We start from the raw sequence: 23,174 nt of genomic DNA, 5'->3' as shown, positions 1-23,174 counted from the left end.
ACATCATTGGTGCTATTAATGGTACACATATTGCCTTTGTCCCCCCTCCCAGAGAAATGAACAGGTGTACAGAAATCGAAAGAGCTTTCACTCTATGAATGTGCAGATAGTGTGCCTGGCGGACCAGTACATCTCCCATGTGAATGCGAAGTATCCTGGGTCTGTGAATGATGCCTATATCCTGAGGAATAGCAGCATCCCATATGTGATGGCTCAACTCCAGAGGCACCGGGTGTGGCTAATAGGTGAGCCCATGGTCCCCACCCAGTGTATGTTGGGATATGTGTGTGGGGTTGGCCCTAAGGGTGAGTGTCTGGCTAACAGATATCCCTCAATATTTGCAGGTGACTCTTGTCATCCCAACCTCTCAGGGCTACTGACCCCAGTGAGGAATGGCAGGACAAGGGCAGAGGAACGTTACAATGAAGCACATGGGCGAACAAGGAGGATCATTGAGTGCACCTTTGGCCTCCTGAAGGCCAGGTTCAGGTGTCTCCATCTGACAGGTGGATCCCAGTGCTACTCACCGAAGAAGGTCTGCCAGATCATCGTTGCATCTTGCATGTTGCACAATCTAGCCTTGAGTCGCCAGGTGCCTTTTTTGCAGGAGGATGAGGCTGGAGATGGTCTTGTGGCAGTAGTGGAGCCTGTGGACAGTGATGAAGAGGAGGCAGAGGAAGAGGATGTGGACAACAGAACAACTATAATACAACAGTACTTCCAGTGACATACAGTTAAGACACAGTAAGCTCACCTTCCATTGCTGTTTTGTGAAGTGAATTTTCTCTGGCTGGCTGCTGTTCCCACTACAAAGGCCACTTATTGTACCCTTTAACATGTCTATTTGCAGATATTTGTGCACTCCTGTGGCTCCTGGTGTATTGACTGCAGCACATTACAGGTCATAACTATGTATACATCACTGTACTGTCTATTTGCAATATCTACAGATTGTTAAACAACTACATCCTTAAATAATTTGACATACTCCATACTTATTTTTTCCAAGGGTGTTTATTTCAGTGCTGAGAAGTAAATGTGGATCAATCAATCACGTAATTTATAAAGCGCGCTACTCACCTGTCAGGGTCTCAAGGCGCTGGGGGAGGGGGGCTACTGGTCGAATAGCCATGTCTTGAGGCGTTTCCTGGAAGTCAGGAGGTCCTGGGTCTGGCGTAGGTGGAGCGGTAGGGAGATCCAGGTATTGGCGGTGAGGTTGAGAAGGATCTTCCTCCGGAGGTGGTGTGGCGAATGCAGGGGACGGAGGCGAGGGCGAGGCTGGCGGAGCGGAGCTGGCGGACTGGAGTGTGGAAGGTGAGCCTGTTGTTGAGGTAGGCCGGACCTGTGTTGTGGAGGGCTTTGTGTGCGTGGGTGGGTAGTTTGAAGATAATCCTCTTCGATACCGGTAGCCAGTGTAGGTCTCTGAGGAGGGCAGAGATGTGGTCGCAGAGTGGGACGTCGAGGATGAGTCGGGCGGAGGCGTTTTGGATACGTTGCATTTTCATTAGTAGTTTGGCTCTGGTTCCTGCATAGAGTGTGTTGCTGTAGTCCAGTCGGCTGCTGACCAGGGCGTGGGTGACTGTCTCTCTGGTTTCAACAGGAATCCACTTGAAAATCTTGCGGAGCATGCGAAGGGTGTTGTAGCAGGAAAAGGAGACTGCGTTGACCTGCTGAGTCATGCTGAGTGCTGAGTCCAAGATGATTCCCAGGTTTCGTACTTGGGTGGTGAGGTAGGCCACCAGTAGTCGTTCCAAGTGGAGGGGTTGCTGCCGAAGATGAGGATCTCTGTTTTGTCTGTGTTTAACTTGAGGCAGCTTGATTCCATCCAGTTGGCAATGGCGCGAAGTCCATTGTGGAGGTTGTTTCTTGCGGTTGTAGGGTCTTTCGTGAGGGAGATGATCAGCTGGGTGTTGTCTGCGTAGGATACTATGTTGATGTGGTGGGATCGTGCGATGTTGGCGAGAGGAGCCATGTAAACGTTGAAGAGTGTTGGACTGAGGGAGGATCCCTGGGGGACACCACAGATGGTTTTGGAGGATTTGGACAGGTAAGGTGGAAGGCGGACTCTCTGGGTTCTGCAGGAGAGGAATGAAGAGATCCAGTCGAGGGCCTTGCCGCGGATCCCGGCATTGTGGAGGCGTGTTTGAAGGATGTGGTGACAAATGGTGTTGAAGGCTGCGGAGAGGTCCAGGAGGATAAACGCTGCGGTTTCGCCTTCGTCGAGCATGGTCCTGATGTCATCTGTAGCAGCAATGAGTGCGGTCACAGTGCTGTGGTTCTTGCGAAATCCAGATTGGTAGGTATTGAGCACTTTGCTGTCTTCCAGGAAGTGGGATAGTTGGCTGTTCACGATTTTCTCAATGACCTTCGCTGGGAAGGGGAGGAAGGGAGATGGGCTGGTAGTTTTTAGGGGTCATCGAGGTCCGCCTTGGGTTTCTTCAACAGGGCGTTGACATCAGCGTGTTTCCAACTCTCTGGGAAGGTGGCTGTCTCGAAGGAGCTGTTTATGATGGCGCGGAGGTGGGGGGCGATTATGTCGCTGGCTTTGTTGAAGATCTGGTGTGGGCAGGGGTCCGAGGGGGAGCCGGAATGGATGGAGGCCATGGTGTTGATGATGTCTTCATTGTTGACGTGGGTCCAGGCGCATAGAGGGTTGATGTTGCTTGGTGCGTCAGGTTCGTGGCTGTCTGTGGTTGGCTTGTGGGTTTGGGGTTTGAAGCTGTTGTGGATGTCTTCGATCTTTCGACTGAAGTAAGTGGAGAGGGAGATGCAGAGCTCCTGTGATGGCGGGGGTTCATAGGAACAGGGCCTGGGGTTGGAGAGTTTTTGATGATGCTGAAGAGCTCTCTGTTGTTGTGAACTTTGGTGTCTATGTGGCTTTTGTAGTAGGTTCTTTTGGTGGTGCGGATCAGCTGGTGATGTTTGCGATGGCAGTCTTGAGGGCGATGTGGTTGGATTCGGTAGGTACAAGGCGCCAAGTCTTCTCCATTCTTCGGCATTCCTGTTTGGAGGCCTGTATGTCGGCGGTGAACCAGCTGGCCTTGGCTCTGTGGTGGATGTCCGAGCGTTGTTTGAGTGGCGTAAGGGTGTTGGATATGCAATAGGCTTGGGCGATGGTGGAGGAAATTCCAGGATAGAGTCCAGTCTATTGGTATCACAGGTGCATTGTCCAAGGGGGTATAGGAAGTGGAGCAATGTCAGTTCAATGTGGACAGGGTGACAGAATGGGACAGAAGGGTGACAATCAGAAGAGTCTTATTTCCTGGCGGGGGTCTTGGCAATGTTCTCTGGCTTCTGCCTGGATTGCAGGGACCGTTTGCAGGGTGGTTCTCCTTCTACAGGGGCTGGGATGCTGATGGCCTGTTGTTCCTGTGGTGGGGCCTCCTGTCCACTAGCATCAGCGGAGGTGGAGGGCTGTTCATCGGTGTTGCTAGTGTCAGGGGCCCGTTGGTGTGCCACTGCCTCCCTCATGGTATTGGCCATGTCTTTCAGTACCCCTGCAATGGTAACCAGGGTGGTGTGGATGCCCCTCGGGTCGTCCCTGATCCCCAGATACTGTCCCTCCTGTAGCCGCTGGGTCTCCTGCAACTTGGCCAGTATCTGGCCCATGGTCTCCTGGGAATGGTGGAATGCTCCCAGGATGTTGGTGAGTGCCTCGTGGAGAGCTGGTTCCATGGGCCTGTCCTCCCCCGACGCACAACAGTCCTCCCAACTTCCCTGTTGTCCTGTGCCTCTGTCCCAGTGTACCCACTGCCACTGACCCCAGGTCCCTGATTGTCCTGTGTTTGTGGGGTTAACTGGGGTCACTGTAGTGGTGGACACACTGCTGATTGATGTGTCCTAGGGACAGAGGTATGGGACCGCTGGGTGGGTGCTGTGGTGGCGTTTCCTGAGTGGGGAGGCTCTGTGGTGGGATGGGGCTGTGCCTGGGAAACCAACTGTCCAGATGTCCCTTATGGGCCAGGTTGGTCATCCTGATCCAGGTGTTCAGAGCTGCTGTCATCACTGTGGGCCTCTTCAGTGTGGGGACTGGATGTTGCTGGCACCTCCTCTCTGGTGACGTTGTGTGGGGGTCCTGTGGGGATGTAAATGCAGTGTTATTGTTTCTGCGTGTGACATCTTGTGCATGGGTATGTTTCCCTCTATGATTGTGAGTGCCCTTTCAGCTTTGGCTTGTGTGAGTAGTTATTTTGTGGCCTAGGAGATTCTCTCTAATGTGCATGCTATGGTGATCGGTGTCCATGCAGGGGGCTGTGAGTGATGTTCATGCACTGGTGTTGCATGCAGGGCTTGGTAGTGGGAGGGGTGGGTTGTGATAGTGGGGTGTGTGGGAGGTGGTGGAGTGATGGGAGTGAGGGTGAGGGTGGGGGTATGTGATGTCATGCAGGTAGGGGGTAAAAATATTAAAGATTTGACGTACCAGAGTCCAGTCCTCCTGCTACTCCTGCCAGGCCCTCAGGATGCATGATTACCAAGACTTGCTCCTCCCATGTTGTTAGTTGTGGGGGAGGAGGAGGGTGTCCACCACCAGACCTCTGTACAGCTATCTGGTGTCTTGCAACCACAGAACGCACCTTCCCCCGTAGGTCGTTCCACCTCTTCCTGAAGTCATCCCGTGTTCTGGGTTGCTGTCCCACGGCGTTGACCCTGTCCACGACCCTCCGCCATATTTCCATCTTCCTTGCATTGGATGTCTGCTGCACCTGTGATCTAAATAGCTGTGGCTCTATCCGGATGATTTCCTCCACCATGACCCTTAGCTCCTCCTCTGAGAACCTAGGATGTCTTTGTGGTGCCATGGGTGTAGTGTGAATGGTATGTGTGAAGGTGTGTGGGGTGATGTTTTGGGGTGTGTGCTGTGAGCTGCGTGGATGGTGTCTAGGTGATGGTGTTCTGTGGCTCTGCTTCTGTGGGTGCTCCTGGTGTGTCTCTCTTTGTTGTAAATTGTTTGTAGTGGTAAAGGATTGTAGGTAATGTGTGTGTGTGTGTTTTATAGTGTTGTGGGTGTGTGGGTGTGATGTGTGTATGTGTGTCAGGTGTGTTTAGTTTGAATTGTCCAATGTGGTGTTGTTTTGGTAGTGTGTGTATTTTGAGCGCAGCGGTATGTACCGCCAATGGTTTACCGCGGTTGAATGTCCCCCATGGTGATTCGTGGGTCATAATTTTGTGGCCGTAGTTCTGTTGGCGTAACTGTGTGGGTTTTGGTACTGCCAGTTTATCACTGACCTTTGGGCTGGCGGACTTGTGTGTGTGTCTGTATAGTGGCGGATTTCTATGTGTGGGTCATAATACAGGTAGCGGTGTACCACCGGGGTCACGGTATGTTGGCGGCAGTCAGCATGGTGGTAAGCGGCACTTACCGCCAAACTCATAATGAGAGCCATAAAATTACCTTACATTAAAAAAAAACATAGAAATTCAATGAAAAATCCAAAGGTTACAGGCTTGTTAAAGTTAGTAGCTATAATTTCCACCCTAAGGTAACTATAACTTTCACAGTTCGCCATGCACAGCTTATTACTCCACATATCATATCAATGATTACATCTTCTCTGACATCGTTGATATTATTACTGCAACATTTGCAATACAATTATTGATAAGATAACTGTGCATGGAGAGGGGACGGGTTATAATTGCCTGAGGGTGTGGGTTATAGTTACTTGAAATAACTCTAACTATAACTGCTGAATTTCTATGGTTTTGTGCATGTAAATTCATTGCCTAACCATAATGTCCCTGTAACCCTCGTTTTTTTATGTGAATTTCTAGGTTTTGTTTTACTTCTAGTTCCTAACTAAAAACCCCTGTAATATTTGTGTTTTTTCAGTGAATTTATATATATATATATATATATATATATATATATATATAAATATATACACACATATATATATATACACACACACATACATACATATATATATATATATATATATATATAAAACCTACTGGCATCACCTGTAGATAGTTAAAGCATTTTTTGAGTTGCCTATATCTTTGACACAACTTGACAAATCTTCACAAAATGTTCTATAAAAACTGCCTTCTAGGGTTTTGTTGTTTATGGAAAGTTTCAGGGTGATCCATCAAGAAGGGGCAATAAAAAGGGCTGGATCAAGAAAAGTGCATTTCAAATGTCAATTCCCATACGCCATTCAGACACACCTGCAGCCCAAACTGCTGGGTGGAATTACACCAAAGTTTGGCAGAAAGGTAGTGTTTGGTTCACAGATCACCCTTTTTTTATTTGGTGTAAATCCATTCAGTAGTTTTTGAGATATATTACAGCAATCCAAATTTGTATATCTAGGGTTGCGACGATTTTCTTGAGTAGTTTAGATATTGTGCTGAGATTTTATTGACTTCCAACACTTCAACCAGGCGTGTTGGCAGCCATTTTGGGACTCAGCTTCAGCTGAGTCCCGAAAAAAATGAACAAAAAAAAGAAAAAGGCCAGGGTAGGGATACCTGAGTCTCTACCATTGGTCCAGGGATCCCCCTGAGACCCAGTAAGGGCTAAAAAAAATTTTTTTAATTCATGGCAAAATTCATTAATATTCACCATGCATTAAAAAAAAGCAACTGCGGACTCCCGTGCTTGTTTTGTATTTGGCCCCCGGGTGGGCCAGGTCCTCACGCATTGCAAAATATAGAAGGAGGTACAAGGGTCCCTCTCCTAAGACTTATTAAAGCTCCAGCACCACCACCTTCCTGGGGCTACAGCATTATAATATGCAGGGGCTACTTGGACCCCCCCCCCGCTCCCTGGGGACCACCACCTCCCTGAGGCAAGTAATACAAAATAAATGCATACCCCCAGGCACTGTGGATAACCACTGCCATGGAGCCAAATGTAATAAATTAGATAGGGGCACCTCGGATCCCCTGCCCCAGGGACTACCTCCTCCCTGTGGCCAAAATTGAAAACATGGATGGAGGTCATAAGGTCCCCTTTTGGAGCCATACATGCCCTGGGGACCATGACCACCCTTGGCTGGCTCCTGCTACCTCCTGAGGTACACACTCTCGGGAGATAGGTGTTTTCTTTTGCTTGGTGGGATTTGACAGGCCAGGCCCTGCAGCCCACTTCTGCCACACACGGCCAAAGGCCATGCGCATGGGTTGTATGATTACCATATAGTGAATAAAATTAATTTAGTTAAACATAGAAATTCACTGAAAAAAACGAAGGTTACAGAGACATTGTAGTTAGGTTATGAATTTAATCTCACAAAACCATAGAAATTCAGGAGTGAAAGAGTTATTTCAAGTAACTATAACTCTTGCCCAAAGGTAAGATTAACTTCCACCCTCACCATACACTGCTAATTACCCTAGATATTACAGCAATCAGGGCAACTTTTAGAACTCAATTAAAAATATCAATGAAACATTAGCAGTCAAATTATTGAAGAGAAAACTATGCATGGTGGGGGTGCGAGTCATAGTTACCTTAGTGAACAAGTTATAGTTACTTAAAATAACTCTGACTATAACTGCTGATTTTTTATGGTTTTGTCCGAGTAAAATCAAAACCTAATTATAATGTCACTGTAACCTTTGTTTGGCTATATATATTTATATCAATATCAATATCAATATATATACCTGCACCAAAGCACTCTCCATACCACTAAGATGCCGTGATCTCAAGGACAGGACACCTTGGGATCAGCCCAATAGTTTATTAGAGCAAAAAGTGCACTAGTCACAACAGGACGCCAATGTGTATTGGCTACATACCTTCCACAGGACAGTCCTCAACACCACAATCCCCGTGTTATAAACATGTAGTTCCTCTTCCCATTTCTCCACCCCTTCATCTTGCTTAATGGGTGCCATCTTAGAGTGGTACAAATATCATTGCAGTAGCTTACAGAAAGCTGAATTTTTCAACACTATTTACATCCAAATACAAAGTTATTGATATAGTAAATCCTTATTTGATACAAAATAAATATCTCCAATTTGCAATATAAGCTAATCAATCATGTGGCCATTGCAATGGTATTAGATAATAGTGGTATTGTCTGCATATCTGAAGAGTTCTCAGGACTGCATTGATTCCATATTCCAATTGGAATCTTCACTCATGATGCTTTTTGAAAATCCACCAGTGTCAGCGGTGCAGCCACTGAGCAAACAATCTTGTACTGCCTGAGGAAGGCGGAAGCTGAAACATTGTAGTAGAAATATATTTTTGTTCTTTAGTGAGATCATCTGTTTGAGTCACTTCTTTCTTGGATATATATATATATATATATATATATATATATATATATATATATATATATATATATATATATACACACCTTATACCTGCAAAATACTTACAAGTACATGTACATTTTTTACCATAAGTATGCCTTTACCATTCATGCCTTTACTTCAATATTCATTGTAAAGGCATCCGTGGTAAAGGCAAACTCATAGTAAAAAATGTCATTATAAAAACAGTTGCTGTAAAGACAATTTTGTTGGAAAGGCTCTTATTGTTCCGCTGTCATTATAATTGATGTTTCCCATATATAACTTAACCCTTTTCACAAAACCACCAGCTAAGGGCAGGCATAATGTACTCAGGGTAGGTTAGATATGGTAGTTGTGGCACATGTTGTTGATTAGGTATGGTACATCAGTAGATATTTGAGGTTAGGTATGGTAGCTAGGTAGGGATGGTCAGTGAGGTGTCATGGTCAGTTAGGTATCATAAGTAAGGTGTGGCAGTATGTATGTATGGTAGTTACATGTGGCGTGTAGATAGGTACAGCGGGTAGGTCAATATCGTAGTTATGGTAGTTTGGTAAGGTGGATAGGTAGATAAAGTAGTGAAGGTAGAAAGATAGGTATGGAAGGTGGGGTGAATAGGCATGGAAGGTTAGGCAAGGCAGTTTAGGTGTGGTATGATGGGTATGATAGGTTTGATAGGTTAAATATGATCGGTGTGGTGATGAGTTTTGGTAAGTAGTTCTGTAGGTAAGGTAGGTATGATGAGTAGATTAGGAATGCTTGATAGATGTAGTAGGCTATGCCTGCTAAGTTAGGTATGAAGTTCAATATGGTAGACCAGTAGGATAGGCATGGTGGTTTAGTTATGTTAGGTTGGGCATTGTAGGTTAAGTAAGGTACATTAAGTAAGGTACATATGGTTGGTAGACTTGGAAGGTATCATATGTGGGAAAGGTAAGTGAGGTATGACATGGTAGGTATTGTAGGACATAAACTAACATTAGTTTGATATTTAAACATTTGTGTTATTAAAAGCCTCTTGCTTTACATATGATAGCATTGTTAAAAGCACAAACTCAAACTGGTATTAATAAAGTAAACTCATTTGCTTATAGATCACTGCCTTTAATATATATTACGCTGTTATTTGGTTAGGCTTGTTGATTACAATTCATGGTGTGCAATAATATGTACACTATGAAAGTTCCAGTCATGTAGCAGAAGATAACATTGTGTGTACATGCTTTTCCTTGGTAATAATAGAAAGGGCCACTTTGCCGATTAGACTGTATTAGCAGAATTAAACTGTAGCCTTAAGGAAGAGTGCTATAATAGGGAGTCACAAGATGAGGTTTGCTTTGTAATTTGTAAACGCAGCTATGTAACAAAATATTGCATCGTATATACTTTTGAATAACGGGCAGCATTTCCACTGCACCTACAGAAAGCCAATATGTGCACATATTTACTTTCTGAACAGAAAAGGATGTGAATCCAACAATATATTATCATGACAGCAAAGTAACTTAACATAATGTGCTACAGAGATTACAGGATAACACTGGGGGGCATACTTAATAAACTTTCACGCAAAGCAGAGAAACAAGCAAAGCTGCTGTGCTGCGGTGCGTGAAAAGGAGAGGGCAGAAACTTTCCATATTTACAAATATATGGAGCATTTCTTCTTTTTCTTTGCGCTGGCGCATTTCAGGCACCCTTGCACCATGGTGCATGAGTGCCTGTATTGGAAGCAGAATTGTCTTTTTGTAGGAAGGGATTCCTTCCTGCACAAAAACAATTTCTTGAGGCATTTCTCTCTTTCTATGTGTGCTGCAGCTTGCAGAACACACAGAAAGAGGGCATAACAATGAGAAAAAAGTTTTATTCTCGTTATGCCATCCTCTGGGAGGCATACCGATTTCAAGCAATCTCAGGTTCACAAACCTTTGTAAATGTGGGATTGCATGAAATCCATGGGTGATGCATGGGAATGCCCATGTTCCGCCAATGGAACACCACCCAGAATTAAATCTAAGGCAATGCGGCGCAAGCCGCTACATTGTGTTATATTTTCTGTACAAAGTCAGGGAAGGCAGCACAAATAGCCCTTTGCTTGGCTTTGTATATATTTACTGGCATTTCACGTCATGGATGTGCCACAAAAGTGGTGCAACAATGACGCAAAATGTTAGTAAATATGACCCTGTGCTTTTATGACAAGAAAGGGGTCCAAACTTTAGACTCTCACTAACTAAAACAGCCTTAAATCAGCCACAAAAATGATGCATCAGCAAAGTAAATGCCAATAAGAGGCACCAACGGGTATATGCAGTTTAACCAAATGACTTGATTCTCAATCACCAAACCTAATGGAAACATAAATGAGGCATTGTATTCATTTACAAAATGCCATAGCCTTGGTGGAAAGCTCATCCAAGCAATGTCAGACCATGACAAATACATGAAACCCAATGGCTGACACAAAGACCAATCCATCTCTAATTTTTATCGTCCTATTCTTAAACAATTGATGACACGAGCTCTTCAACAGCTAAAGCTGCCCGTGACCAGATCTAAAAGGATGTGAATGTGATGTGAGATGGCAGTCATGAAAATACAGGTGTGATGGTCACCAGTTTTCCGTGAAGTAATGGGCACATTCCTGATATCTAGTTATTTATAAGTATCTTACACCAATGTAGACGAAAAAAGGTGTCTGTTGACATCAGCAGGCACCTTATCCACCATGCACACGAGTGATGACAGCGCGCTTAAGGACAGTCCTGGGCTCTGAAATGTATTTCTTTCCTTCCACTATGTGTTTGAAAGGAAAACTGCATATTCAAATGATCACACTCATGCTGCACGAACGTAGCCATATGGTGCAGAGAAATTATTGTTGACAGCCTTGTAGGGCTGAGAATTGCCTAAGGCATCTTAGAGAATCAAAGACAGAGTCAAAATACCTCGAATATACTACAGATGTTCCACATAACAATCGGGGTGGATTTACGGTCTTTAGTCCTGGGGGTAGTTAGACATCATCTTAGCATGTTTTTTAAATTCGCTGATAGGAGAATGGTTTTAGTTGCTCAAATATCGCAATGTGCCTGCATATTGAAGTGTTTGTGACTATTCCTTCAGCTACATCACCTATTAGTGAACACAGCTCATTAGAGCCAGCTGGTTGCAAGTTTAAAATGGACGGATTGAGAAGGGCATTAGGCAAGTTACTCTCCTAGTCATTTTAAACTAAGGAAAAATCCTCTGTGAAAGTAAGCCTAGGTGGGAGGGGGGCAGATAGTGCGACTTGAAGATTGGCTTTACTCAGCTTACAGGGCATCTATCAAATCCATTAAGTAACCCTTACAAGTCTGAAAACCCAAAACAACCCACAGACACCAAAAACTCTCCATCAGGTATTGGAAGGAACTGAGAACAAAATGGGCACTAAGAGGTCAGAAATAGAGGAGCATATTTACACCCCCTTGCTCTGCCTGTGTGTCACTTTTTTTATGCTCTGGTGGCACATAGTGCAGACCCATATCTACGAGGCCAGGCAAAGCCACTTTGCATAGGTTTTCATGGCATCATAGATATGGTGAAAGGCAATGCAGTGCAAGTCGCTGTGTTACCTTGCACTGCATTATGGAGCACACATAGAAAAGGAAAACGCCTCCCAGGATTGTTTCTGTGCAGGAAGGTGGCTCTTCATTGACAAAAACAATCCTGTATGCAACATAGGCTCCCTTGCACCACGGTGAAGTGGTGCCTGCATTGGTTCTACGCAACAAAGTGTGCACCAGCACATAGGGAAAGGATGGACATGCTCTGTAACTCATAAATACAATGCATTTCTGCCCTTTCCCTGTGGCATAGGGCAGCACAGCAAGTTTACTTGTTGTGCTGCCATGTGCCACTTCTTTGTAAATAAGCCCCAGAGTCTCCCTGTCACACAGAACAACATCTATGAACATACAAAGGTAGTACGTGCCAGAATCTTGCTGCTTCTGTGACCCTCTCAAGGACTCCTCTGGAAACTTCAACAAACGAGACATTAGGTCCAGTTGCAGGGACTTTACTACTGGAAAAGTCCTTTCCTCTCCCTGCTTTGGTTCACAACCATCCCACCATGTGTGTTGTGATCTTCAGTTGTCTGCCAAGATACACTGCCCTCACCTCTTCATAGGAAAATTTAAATACTAATTTGGCTAAGAAAATAGAAATGGAAGGATACTGAAATAGTTATTGGCTTTCGTGAGTAGCAAAGATGGACTCTCACCTGCACAAACCCATGGGGGATTTGGAAAAATGAGCAGAAGGTGATGTGATCAGCAGACACAAGTGTGTTATTTAGGGCGTACAAAGAAAGATATGGGTTACCAGATTTTTCTCTTGACCAAGACATGAATTAGTATTGGAGGAGCAGTAATGGAGAACGAGATCTTTGTCAGTAAAATGCCTGGTGCTCAAAATGAGATTATGGAGAAAAAATGTAAGTCTTACTAAATTACTATGCCCAATGCCAGTTGCAAGTTCACACCTTGGGGGAGAGATCTTGAAACACCCCAGTGATAGTGACAAATGACATTATATTAGGGTAGAGGGTTCCAGATTTGATTGTGCGATTTAAATGTTTCCTACATTGTAACAACAATTCAAACAAAACAGCTGCTCCAGAAATCTGTTGGACTGCAGAGATATGTAGTTTTGCCTATTTTGTCAGTTTGAGCGTGTATCTTAGGTAAAAGAGAACTCTTTCTGAAGGATGGTCTCTAGGTTTACTAGATACAAAGTTTGAGATGTGTCATCCATATGGCACGTCATCTACCCACAGTTGTAAAGACGCCATTAATGATGTCACTGAATTAGGGAGCAACAGAGGGTAGATCATCTACCCAAGACCAAGGTGAGCTGGGGTCTGTAAAAATGTGACCAACCCTAAACTACTTACTGATCTGACAAGGAATTTATTTAGAATGTGTTATGAATCCTCTCACATTCTAGTCCTAATCTAATATAGTCTAATCCTTTCAGAAAAGGCCAGAGATCCAGTTTACATGCATGTTATGTATGGTTCTAACTTGGAGCCATTAGCATGAAAAGTAGATGTGAAATCTGGTTATTCACTGCTACGATGCAGAAACATTGGGTAACAAAAGTTGTTACCCACTGTTGCTGCATCACAAAGATATTGGAAGTGGTTCTTACTTGCCTCTCCAAGAGCCTTTCAGTGCAGAGCTGGCCAACTGGCCTTCTACTCTGATAGATGACAAAGGGATAGTTTCAGGTTGGTAAGGGGAAATAAGACACCAATGGTGGTGCAGGTGGGTGGCTTGAGACCAGTTATTTTTGTTTTACATTTGGAACAGGGAGGAAAATCCATATTAAATATGGATCCACAATTATGCCTGGCCCCTGTGTAGCAGTTCAAAGCAGTGGATTTGGGGTGCATACATAACAGCTCCTCAGTGAAAAACATTCCCACTATCCACTGTTACCCATCTATAATTATATATTTTACATATACACCATTATTGAACATTTAGCGCAGCATTGAGAGAAAGTACAGTAAAATAACGTTTCCTTTCTTGGCTAGAATGTAACTTGATTTGGCTTCAAGTGTGGGTTAATGTATATGAAGGATTTTAAAGATTCCTTCAAATGTCTGCTGCTTGAGAATTTTCAATGGAGGGCTGCTATTTGTAAGGAACTGAGGCCCATATTTATGCTTTTTTAGCTCCGCATTTGCGCCACTTTTTGACCCAAAAACAGCTCAAACTTCCAAAATACAATTGTATTTTGTATGTTTGCGCCATTTTTGCCTCAAAAAGTGGCACAAATGCGGCACTAGAAAAGAATAAATATGGGCCTGAGTTTCTGGTTGAGGGAGGTAAAACCCTACTCAAGCATCAACCTCAAACTTTGTCTGGTTGATGTCACAAGCAAACCCCAAATAATGCTATGCTCAACCCTTTGGTAGCTTGACACAGAGCAGTCAGTCTTAACTTAAAGGCAATGTGTAAAGTATTTATGAGGCACTTCAAACAGTAATAGAGTAAAAGCATATCACAATATAAATTGCACACTATTTTTCAAAAAAGTAATTTTTAGTTAATAATGTAAGGCCAAAATGACAAATATACAATCAGAAGAACCAAAGATATGCAGTTTTGAAGATTTAGGTGAAAATAGCACCAAAAAGCACAAAACAACAACAGTGGATATCCGGTTACACTAGACCCAGACAAAGTTACAAATTCAGGCTGACCGTGATGGAGCATGGATCGGCTACAGTGACCTAGTTAAGTCTGCTGAACAAGAGTACCTTAAATCCTGGTTGCAAAGGGTTGTAGAGTCCTGCTTTGAGGATGAGTCATACAGCCAAGACGATGTGAAGTCCTGGTCAGAGATGCATTGTGCAGTTTCAAAGAGCTGCAAGGCTGCAATGTGTGGTCCTGCATTGTCGTAGAGAAGGCTGTTGATGGTGGTGCTTGAGCTGTGCAGTCCTATGTCAAGGATGCTTCGCACCCCAGCTGGTTCCGAAAAATCCGAGGGGCTTGTGATGCAGAGTCCTTATCGTCGTCTAAAGGTGTGCTATGCAAGGGCCTGTGTCAGGGATGTATTATGCTGAGGTGATGGCAATAAGTTGGTGGACTGTGAGGGCAATATGAATTCCTTGCCCCGGTAAAGTCCACACAGCAGAGCAATGCATCCTGTCTGCTTGGGGATGCGCCACGCAGCAGATATGTGCTGATTCAGCTGGGTCCACAGATGGGCTGGCAGAGCAACTTCAGGCCCACTTACAAGGGTTCAGGACTGGGGTGGCACCATTTGGCAGGTTAGGACTCACAGATAGCAGAGTCCAGATGCTATGTTTAAGGTTTTTGGAGGCCTGTTACATCTCTGAGGCTTCTGATCAGGAGGCCAGACAACTAGCCCCTGGAGTCACTTTGGGGTCCTTGGTTAAGAAATGCAGGTCCAGTCCTTCTCACCCAGCCTAGAGGGCAGCAGGTCAGCACAGCAGGGCAGCAGTCCTTCAGAGCAGCAGTCCAGAAGAGTGGCAGTCCTTTCATGAGCACTTCAGGTCTTTTTCAGAGTCTACAGGTCCAGAAGTTAACTAAAGAGTTTGTGTCTGAGGTCCAATATTATACCTTGTGTTCACTTTGAAGTGGGAGAATCTTCCAGAGGATTCCAACCTCCCCCCACCCACAGAGTTGCTTGGAATTTTCCACCTCCCTTCCCTGGTCCCAGGTTGTCTGGGATCACAATAGACTAGTGTCATACCGCTTCGTGATAGTGCTCAGGCATGGCCTTTTTCCAACACTTAGCTTTCCTTTGTCTCACTGTCTGGGAGCCATACATAAAGGCCAACTGCCAACTACACCTAGTCATGTAACCCATGCAGCAGACACCAAATGGTTGGGACAAGAAAATGCCTTTTTTCTAAAAGTGTAATTTTCTGAATTGTGATTAAAAATCTGACTTCACCATTAAAGAGAGCTTTTAGTTACAATTCTTTAGACACCAAGTATGATCAGTCTGATCTGTCGACCTGCTCCCAATTGGAAGTTACAGCTTTTTAAATATAATAAGGTAACACCAATGTTATCCTAGGGGAGGGGTAGGCCTTGTAGTGGTGAAAAGCGAATTTAGGAGATTTTCACTACCAAAACATTTAAAACCTAAGCGTACTTGCCCTACTTTTTTAATACACTACACCCTGCCCTCTGGGCTGTCCAGGGCCTACCCTATGGGTGATTTATATGTATTAAAAAGGAGGATGTTGGCCTGCACAAGGTTTTTGCAAGGCTGAAATGGTGGGCTAAATACTGCACACACAGGCTGAAATGTCAGGTCTGAGACATGTTTAGAAGGGCCACTTAAGTGGGTGGCACAATCAATGCTGCAGGCCCACTTGTAGCATTTAATTTACAGGCCCTGGATATATGTGGTACTGCTCTACTAGAGACTTATAAGTAAGTTAAATGTGCCAGTTGTATATAAGCCAATTTCACCATGTTTTAAGAAGAGAGCACAAGCACCTTAGCACCGGTTTGAAGTGGTATAGTGTGTAGAGTCCTCAGGCAATCAAAAACGAGATCATCAAAAATAGGAGAAGTGAAGACAAAATGTTTGGGGAAGACCAGCCTAAGGCTGAGAGGTCTAACTCTTGTCTATTAGTACCCCAGCAATTAGGTCAAAAACGTAAAGAAGAAAGGACATCTTCTGGCCATGAATAAAATAAGCCCTGTAGTCTCATTTCAATTGATAGATATCATAAACAAAGCCATGCTAGTAATGGACATAGCCTTCGAGTTAAAAGAAAATGACGAGTCTGGGGCTATAGAGAAAGTGATGAGTCTGGGGCCATCACTGGGATGGTTAACGGCTATCTCCATTCCATAAGTAATTTACTTTAGTAAGATCTTTTTTGACAATCTTGTATACAAATGTGCTAACTATAGCACCACCCAATCAAGAATATATAAAATCTTTAAGAACTTAAGTGACTGAAAAGCTGCTGGCCCTATCGGTTTGGTGAGCGAGTTTTTCAAACTGGCTAAGCCTTGGTGAGATGAAATCATGATATGTGCCAGATATGGAATTCAAGATATAAGGCCTATTCAATTTTCATAGAAAACAGGAGTTATTATCATTAGTTTTGAAATGAGCCTACGGTAGCAAAACACTGGTTAGGAATTGGAACATTTCTGTCCCTCCTCCACGTTAATATGGACACTGAATCTCATCTAACCTTCTGTAATGATACCCACACATGGCTATTTGCAATGCGTCCCCCTTCATTCTCTGTATTTCACAAAAAAGGCATGCTTTAGGGACATGCTTTGGGGTACTTGGGGGCTATGAAGCGTTCAAAAAGTCTCTCAAAAAATACATGAAGTAACTCTGGTTGAAATTCTGCAAGCCACAAAATGGTCTGAAATAAGTGCGAGAGGTTCTGCAGATAAGAAATGATCCCACTGTGTGTTGATTAAAGCAGCTAACGCACTGCACCCCAATGCTAGATGTAGAAAGGGAGGCCTGTCGGTCTGCGTGGGGCGGGAATGTGGGAACGAGAAGGCAGTGGTACGTGATGATGCGTGCTCGTATACAGCACCTATTTGCAGATGAGACTGGATTACGGAAACCTGTCATTTCCGAGTAAAAGGCCTGGGCAGGCGCCTCTCCCTGGATGTTAGAACAGTTGCAGTTCTAGTGTCAGTTACAGCACTTCATATAGGAACCTGCATTCACTTATTGCATTTATTGACTTGGAAATGAGTAGATCGGACGTTTCGCAAAAACCCTTAAGGCTTCTGACAAAATGGCTGGCACAAGGATCAAGAGAGCATGCGAGAGGATTTCATAAAGATGGTCTTGGAACAAGCCCAGCTTCCCACATTTCTTTTGAAATTAGTGAGTGGGACGCCGCTCAGTCTCTGCGGCACAAACCTTCAGAGAAGTGCTGGTCAGATCTCAATTCTTTGATTGCCAACTGAAGTGGCTTTATAGGGCGGACGATCAAAAGTTAATGTCACGAGTGCACAAAGTCTCCTAAGCAATGCAATGTGAGAGGGGGGTGGGGTATCTAAAATATAATCTGCAGAATATTTGTGGAGGATACAATGCCAGAACCTTTCATTCGAATCGTTCCTTCACACCCAGACCGAGGAGGGCCTTCAGCAGTGCACTTGATCTTGTGTTACAGACACAGAATTTAGTCTCACAGTCAAATTAAACAGGATAAGGTTTGTTCTTTTGGGCACTGTAATCGTGTAGTCCAATTTAGGGGACACGAGTCTGAACCAGAGTATGGTGCTTTATGATCTCTAGAAGCTCATTTTGTTTTGCCTTAGGAGAAAAGAGAGTGGATTTTGGGGTTTGAGGAGCAGAGGGAATGTTATCTAAGTCATTTTCACTTCTGGAGCGTAGAATGATGTGATCCAGAGTAACTAGATCACTGCAGCTTGAGCAGAGGTCGTCATCCAGGCTGCACAGGGTGTAAACTAAAAGGCCGTTTCCATTTGGCATAGAACACCTCTGTAAGTTACATCACATGGCATCTTCTTCTGCAGCCTCTGAGCATCTTCCAATAAAAAAGCAGTACAGAGGCAAAGTAAGCATGCGATTTTGAGATGGTGAATCGGGAGACTTGCGTTGTGATTTTCAGTGATGGCTCTTTGAATAAACTATGTAACCGAGTGACATGTGCCAGATTCACATACACAGTTCAGAAACTGTGTCTGCCAATGCAAGTAAGAAAAGTCACTGAGAGTTAAGCTGTGAGTGCTGATGGTGGTCAAAAAGGACTGACATTGCTGCGGCTGTCCGCAGACTGCATGGAAGGACCATTTGCAGAAAAGGGGTTGACATGGGTCTAAAGCGACAGCAATGCTGCAGTGACCCAAATCAGCAGAAAGTAAAGTGAGCTCTCGTTGACCAAGATTGCACTCCCACATCCAGAGGTATATACTGCAACTCCCAGAAGTACATGCTGGTCCTCCCACATCAGTGCTATTGTGGTGTCTCGAAAGAGGCGGTGATAGCACTCGTGAGAGAAGATGTTGTAGAACACTGGATGTGTGCGAATTGAGAGATGTGATCCTGGCAACATGCAGAGAAAAGTCCACTCCTTATGTCAAAATAATCTTTGAATATGGTGTTTGATGTATCAAATGGGTGCCCTCTCAACGATCTAAATATGCTTCATTCCAAGTTATCAGAACCGTAGCAGGTGGCTGCAGAGAACAGTGATCCCTCTGGCTGAGCACTGGTGACAAACTCTCCTGCTCTGAGGTCAGAATAAGGTATGTTACCTTCCAGAAAAAGCTGGAGCTCAACCTAGACTGATTCAACCAGCTGATTCACTTGTAGCACATTATTCAGGTGGTAAGTAGGATGAAATCCTAGGATATGGCTTATGTGGAAAACAGGATGAATGAGAAGTTTGATCATAGGAAGTTTGATCAAGCTAATTATTTAGACAGTTTGTTTGGACGACAAATTGGTTGATGCCGCCGAAATGGGCTTGGCAAAAAGATATTTATTCTTACAGACAATGGTCAATCATTAACATACCTGCCATCTGTTTTTTCAGTGTCTGACCCATGCCTTTATATGTGCCCTCAATGAAAAGTGCCCTTTGGGTGTAATTATTTATTCTTTGACATCCGTTTGAGATCTACTGAAGAAATACAATACTATTTAATGTTGCACTTTATTTTAAGGTATGCTGATTGAGAAGGAGAGGTGTGATCTTCTGCTAGTATTCATGCAGTCTCCAGGGGGGTGGAGGTGATTCAGCCTAGAAAAGTAGTGCAGATTTTGCTTTGTTCTTAGAGAATACAGAATAGCATGCTTCCTTTGAAAAGCCGCACACTGGGGATGCAGCATATGGTTTTCATGGAGGTCTAGGATTAGGAATGCAAATGAGTATACGCTTCTCAGCGACCTTTTACTTCAAATGGTGCAGCTTTCAGGGGCGTCCGCGCTCCACCCACTGAGGCTGCCAGAAAAAAGATTGGAAATGCGCAGAAGTAGAAGTTATTGTATCTCCCATGAAATGTTGTTATGTGAGAAAATCCAAAGCGTCTACTGGCAGGAGGGGGAGTAAAGTGGCAGATTTAGCATATGTTTTGCATATACATTGCTGGAAACGTGTGTAATCAATTTTGGAAGCGCGCAATGAATGAAAGGAAGTGAGATTTTTGCATTGCAGCCGCTGTGCTATGCATCGCCTCCAGGCACCTCTGTGAATTTCACAGTGAGAACTTAGTTCTAAATGGAGGTGATGGATTGTGATACTGGAAGCTGGCGCCTTGCAGAACCTAATCTACTGTGCAGAAAACATCTTGTGGTGGATCAAAGAGTAGTCCAGTTTCCCTACACTTTCAATCCCTGGTTTCTCTGCTGAGATTGCTAATGTGGACATTGTGCCAGGGTTTTTGATCTGATATAAGCTCATAGCGACATAGCTAGATAGAAGTAGACTGAGAACGCCAGCCCATTTTATAGCTAAGAAACATATCGTGAGACACCAAAGTAAAATATTCACTGACCGTCTGTGCCTGACTGACACCAGCAAATGAGAGGTGCGATCCTCTCTAAACCTCTTCTGTCATTGGGCTACCTAGTCCTCCATGGAAATACCAAGACCTTCATTTCTTCTGGGGTACAAACTCTGGCGCACATTGTGCAGTTGGTAAATCCCAGTAGCATGGGTTTTGCTATTTATCCAGTGCACAGTTAACACCTCATTCCCATCTATGCACCTTGGAATCGGGGATAATGGACAAATTGCATGTTTGAATCCCAGTTCTGATGCATACATACTCTGGATGTGTGCTTTCTGCCACATGATTTTCAGAAGGAATTACATGGCAAAATTCGTTCAGAAAAATTAGTGTAGCAAAAAAATGCACAATTTTCATGTAGGTTATAATCCTGATTCAGAAGTTTGCGCGTGAATCAAGATATGTGCCCATACAGAGAATGAGGGATCTTAGTAAAATACAATGAGTGCTCAGGTGTATAGCAAAGTTTTAGCTTTTGGGTATAAGTAGATCAATCACTTGCCAAAGTATTTTGTGTGAACATGTAGTTGCCATGCCATTCATGGGCACGCAGTTCATAATATTATCTTCGGGATGAGAGCATATTAAAGGTGTTAGTGTGGTTAACCTACTATTTTTTAATGTGTTTTATCAATTTTTCATTAACAATAAAGAACAAGAACAAGAACAACCCAATATGCTCACGGGACTTGGCTCACAGTCTATCAAATATCAAACAACGTCATATGGGATTCATTTGACGTGCGAAAACTCATACAATTTAGAGGTTTCAAGCAGATTAATGCAATCCATCTAATTCACTAACTCAATTAGTCGACAACAGTATGCACTGTTGAAAGAAAAATCTACATGATCTGTTTGAAATAAAGGCGGGATGAGGAAGACAATAAATAAAGGTGCTGGACTAAAAACAGTTCAATCTTATATGTATTCTCTTCAAACACATATATCAAGGTGTGACAGTGTGAATCAATACTTCAGACAACGCAGTGTGCAACTAACATGGTTCAATAAAACAGAGTAATTAAAATGTTAGCACACTAGGTAATCCCCATGGTGGTATACATTTCACAGTTCAAAAATCCATGAGAGAGGGTCTGGACTGATTTCTCCACCCTCTTGGTTTAATTTTTGTTGTTCTCCAACAGGGAGTATTGTTGGATATGAAATGGGCTGAGGATTTGGGGTACAGAGATGGCTTCCAGTGTGCGTGGAGGGCAGTCATCCAAAAAGGAGAGGGTACCATGGCAGTCAGGATGGTTTGAAGTGCACCAGTTGATTTTCCTTGAGCTTGTTGGGTGTATAGTGAGGTGGAGGTCCTTGCACTATGTGAATCCACAGGCCGGCATGTGATCTCAGTCCTGTGGCAGTGTACTTCTCAAGCATATGTTTAGTGCAGTCCGTGGCAATAGCACGGTATGCTTCAGGGTGGGTGCATACCATTTTTAGCGTCAACTTTGAGGACATAGGTGTCCCAGTATTCCCTGTGATCCCCTTCCGGTCCAGAGTAGCTTGAGGCTGTTTGCTTCTGCGTGTGTCTATGTCAACAATGCGGCCAGCCAGCACTGGAGAGCTGGGGGAGTGAGCACTTTCCATGACATCACTATCTGTGTCTTAAACAGGGCAAAAGCAAGATCTCTACAACTTCGTAGGTATTTATTGCAGCAGCCCTGGTGGGGTACCCTAGCAAGCAAGATTCGGGTGCGGGCGATAATGGGTGGTCCACCAGGTCTGCAACAATGCCCGCAACCTCCTGCTAGACTGATTATTGTGGTGGGCAATCGCCCCCAGCCATGTGGTAAAAACCGGCATCAGCCAGTTTGCACCAGGGTCGGGCCCATTAGTTAAAAGCACTGTGTGTGTGCACTGTGGTGAGAGGTAGATGTGGTGTAGATAGCTGAAATGGGTAAAACGAAATCTCAGGTTGCGATACACCTCTTTTACCTGTTGAAGTGTCTTGGCAAGAAATCCGGTTGATAGTGGCTGTAGTGGGACTCCTTCCCATCTGGTGCGTACTCAGTCAAAGTACCCTCATGACATGGAATGGAAGGATGTGTAGAGCATGGTGATTGCATGCCAGGTGCCATCATGGGACAGATGTATATGTAGTGTGGGGGGGGTGGCTCTTTATCACCCGTGGCCCATGTGGCATGCAGTGCATGATGTAAGGTGTGGAATATCATAAAATGCCCAGCACCTATGCAGTAGGTGTCCATGGCATCTGGGAAGGACATGGACATGAGGGTACTCTCCTGAGAGTACCCTCATGGGAATTCCTGCTTCCCTCCAGGGGCCCCAGTGGCGGTGAGACATCAGTGTATTGAGGCATGGTAGGTTCCAGATCCCAATGGATGGAGTGTACGGGATGTGGGGGCCTTTACTGTGTACAAATATGTGCCAAAATGTATGGACAACGGTCATCTATCATGTTGCACTGTGGACGCGGGAGTCATGTGTAAATACTTGAATCACCCAGTTTTCTGCGAATACGTGCATATTCAGGGCTTGCAAGCACATGTGGCCTGGGCATTGGCCATTGTAGTTGCCCCACTGGGTAATACAGCTCAAAGATGGGCACGCCAAGACCCCCGTCAATTAAGGGGTGTAGCAGAATGGAGAGAGCCACTTGTTGACACCAATCATTCCAAATTAACTCAAGTAGGAGGCCATGTAGTTTATGAAAAAAGCTCTTGGGTAAGACTATTGGGAGTGCTGCAGAGAAATACAGCAAGTGGGGGAGTGTATTTTGTAGGCCACTACTTGTCCCAATGGGGAAATGGGTAGCAAGAGGCAAAAGGGCAGGGAACTGCAAATGGATCTCATTGCCATGTCCAAATTGCCCTTTCATGTCCCTTTCATAGTGGT

At 44.3% G+C, this 23,174-nt stretch overlaps 1 protein-coding gene across 1 annotated transcript in view; it reads left to right on the top strand.

The window, feature by feature from the left end:
* Positions 1-23,174, top strand: part of TAFA2 (TAFA chemokine like family member 2) — a 1,054,087-nt gene that overhangs the window by 673,528 nt on the left and 357,385 nt on the right. The window lies entirely within an intron of this gene.

Source organism: Pleurodeles waltl, chromosome 4_1 (genome assembly GCF_031143425.1).
Source record: "Pleurodeles waltl isolate 20211129_DDA chromosome 4_1, aPleWal1.hap1.20221129, whole genome shotgun sequence".
In the NCBI taxonomy this organism is placed as follows: domain Eukaryota; kingdom Metazoa; phylum Chordata; class Amphibia; order Caudata; family Salamandridae; genus Pleurodeles; species Pleurodeles waltl.
This window is presented reverse-complemented; position numbering and strand designations above follow the sequence as displayed.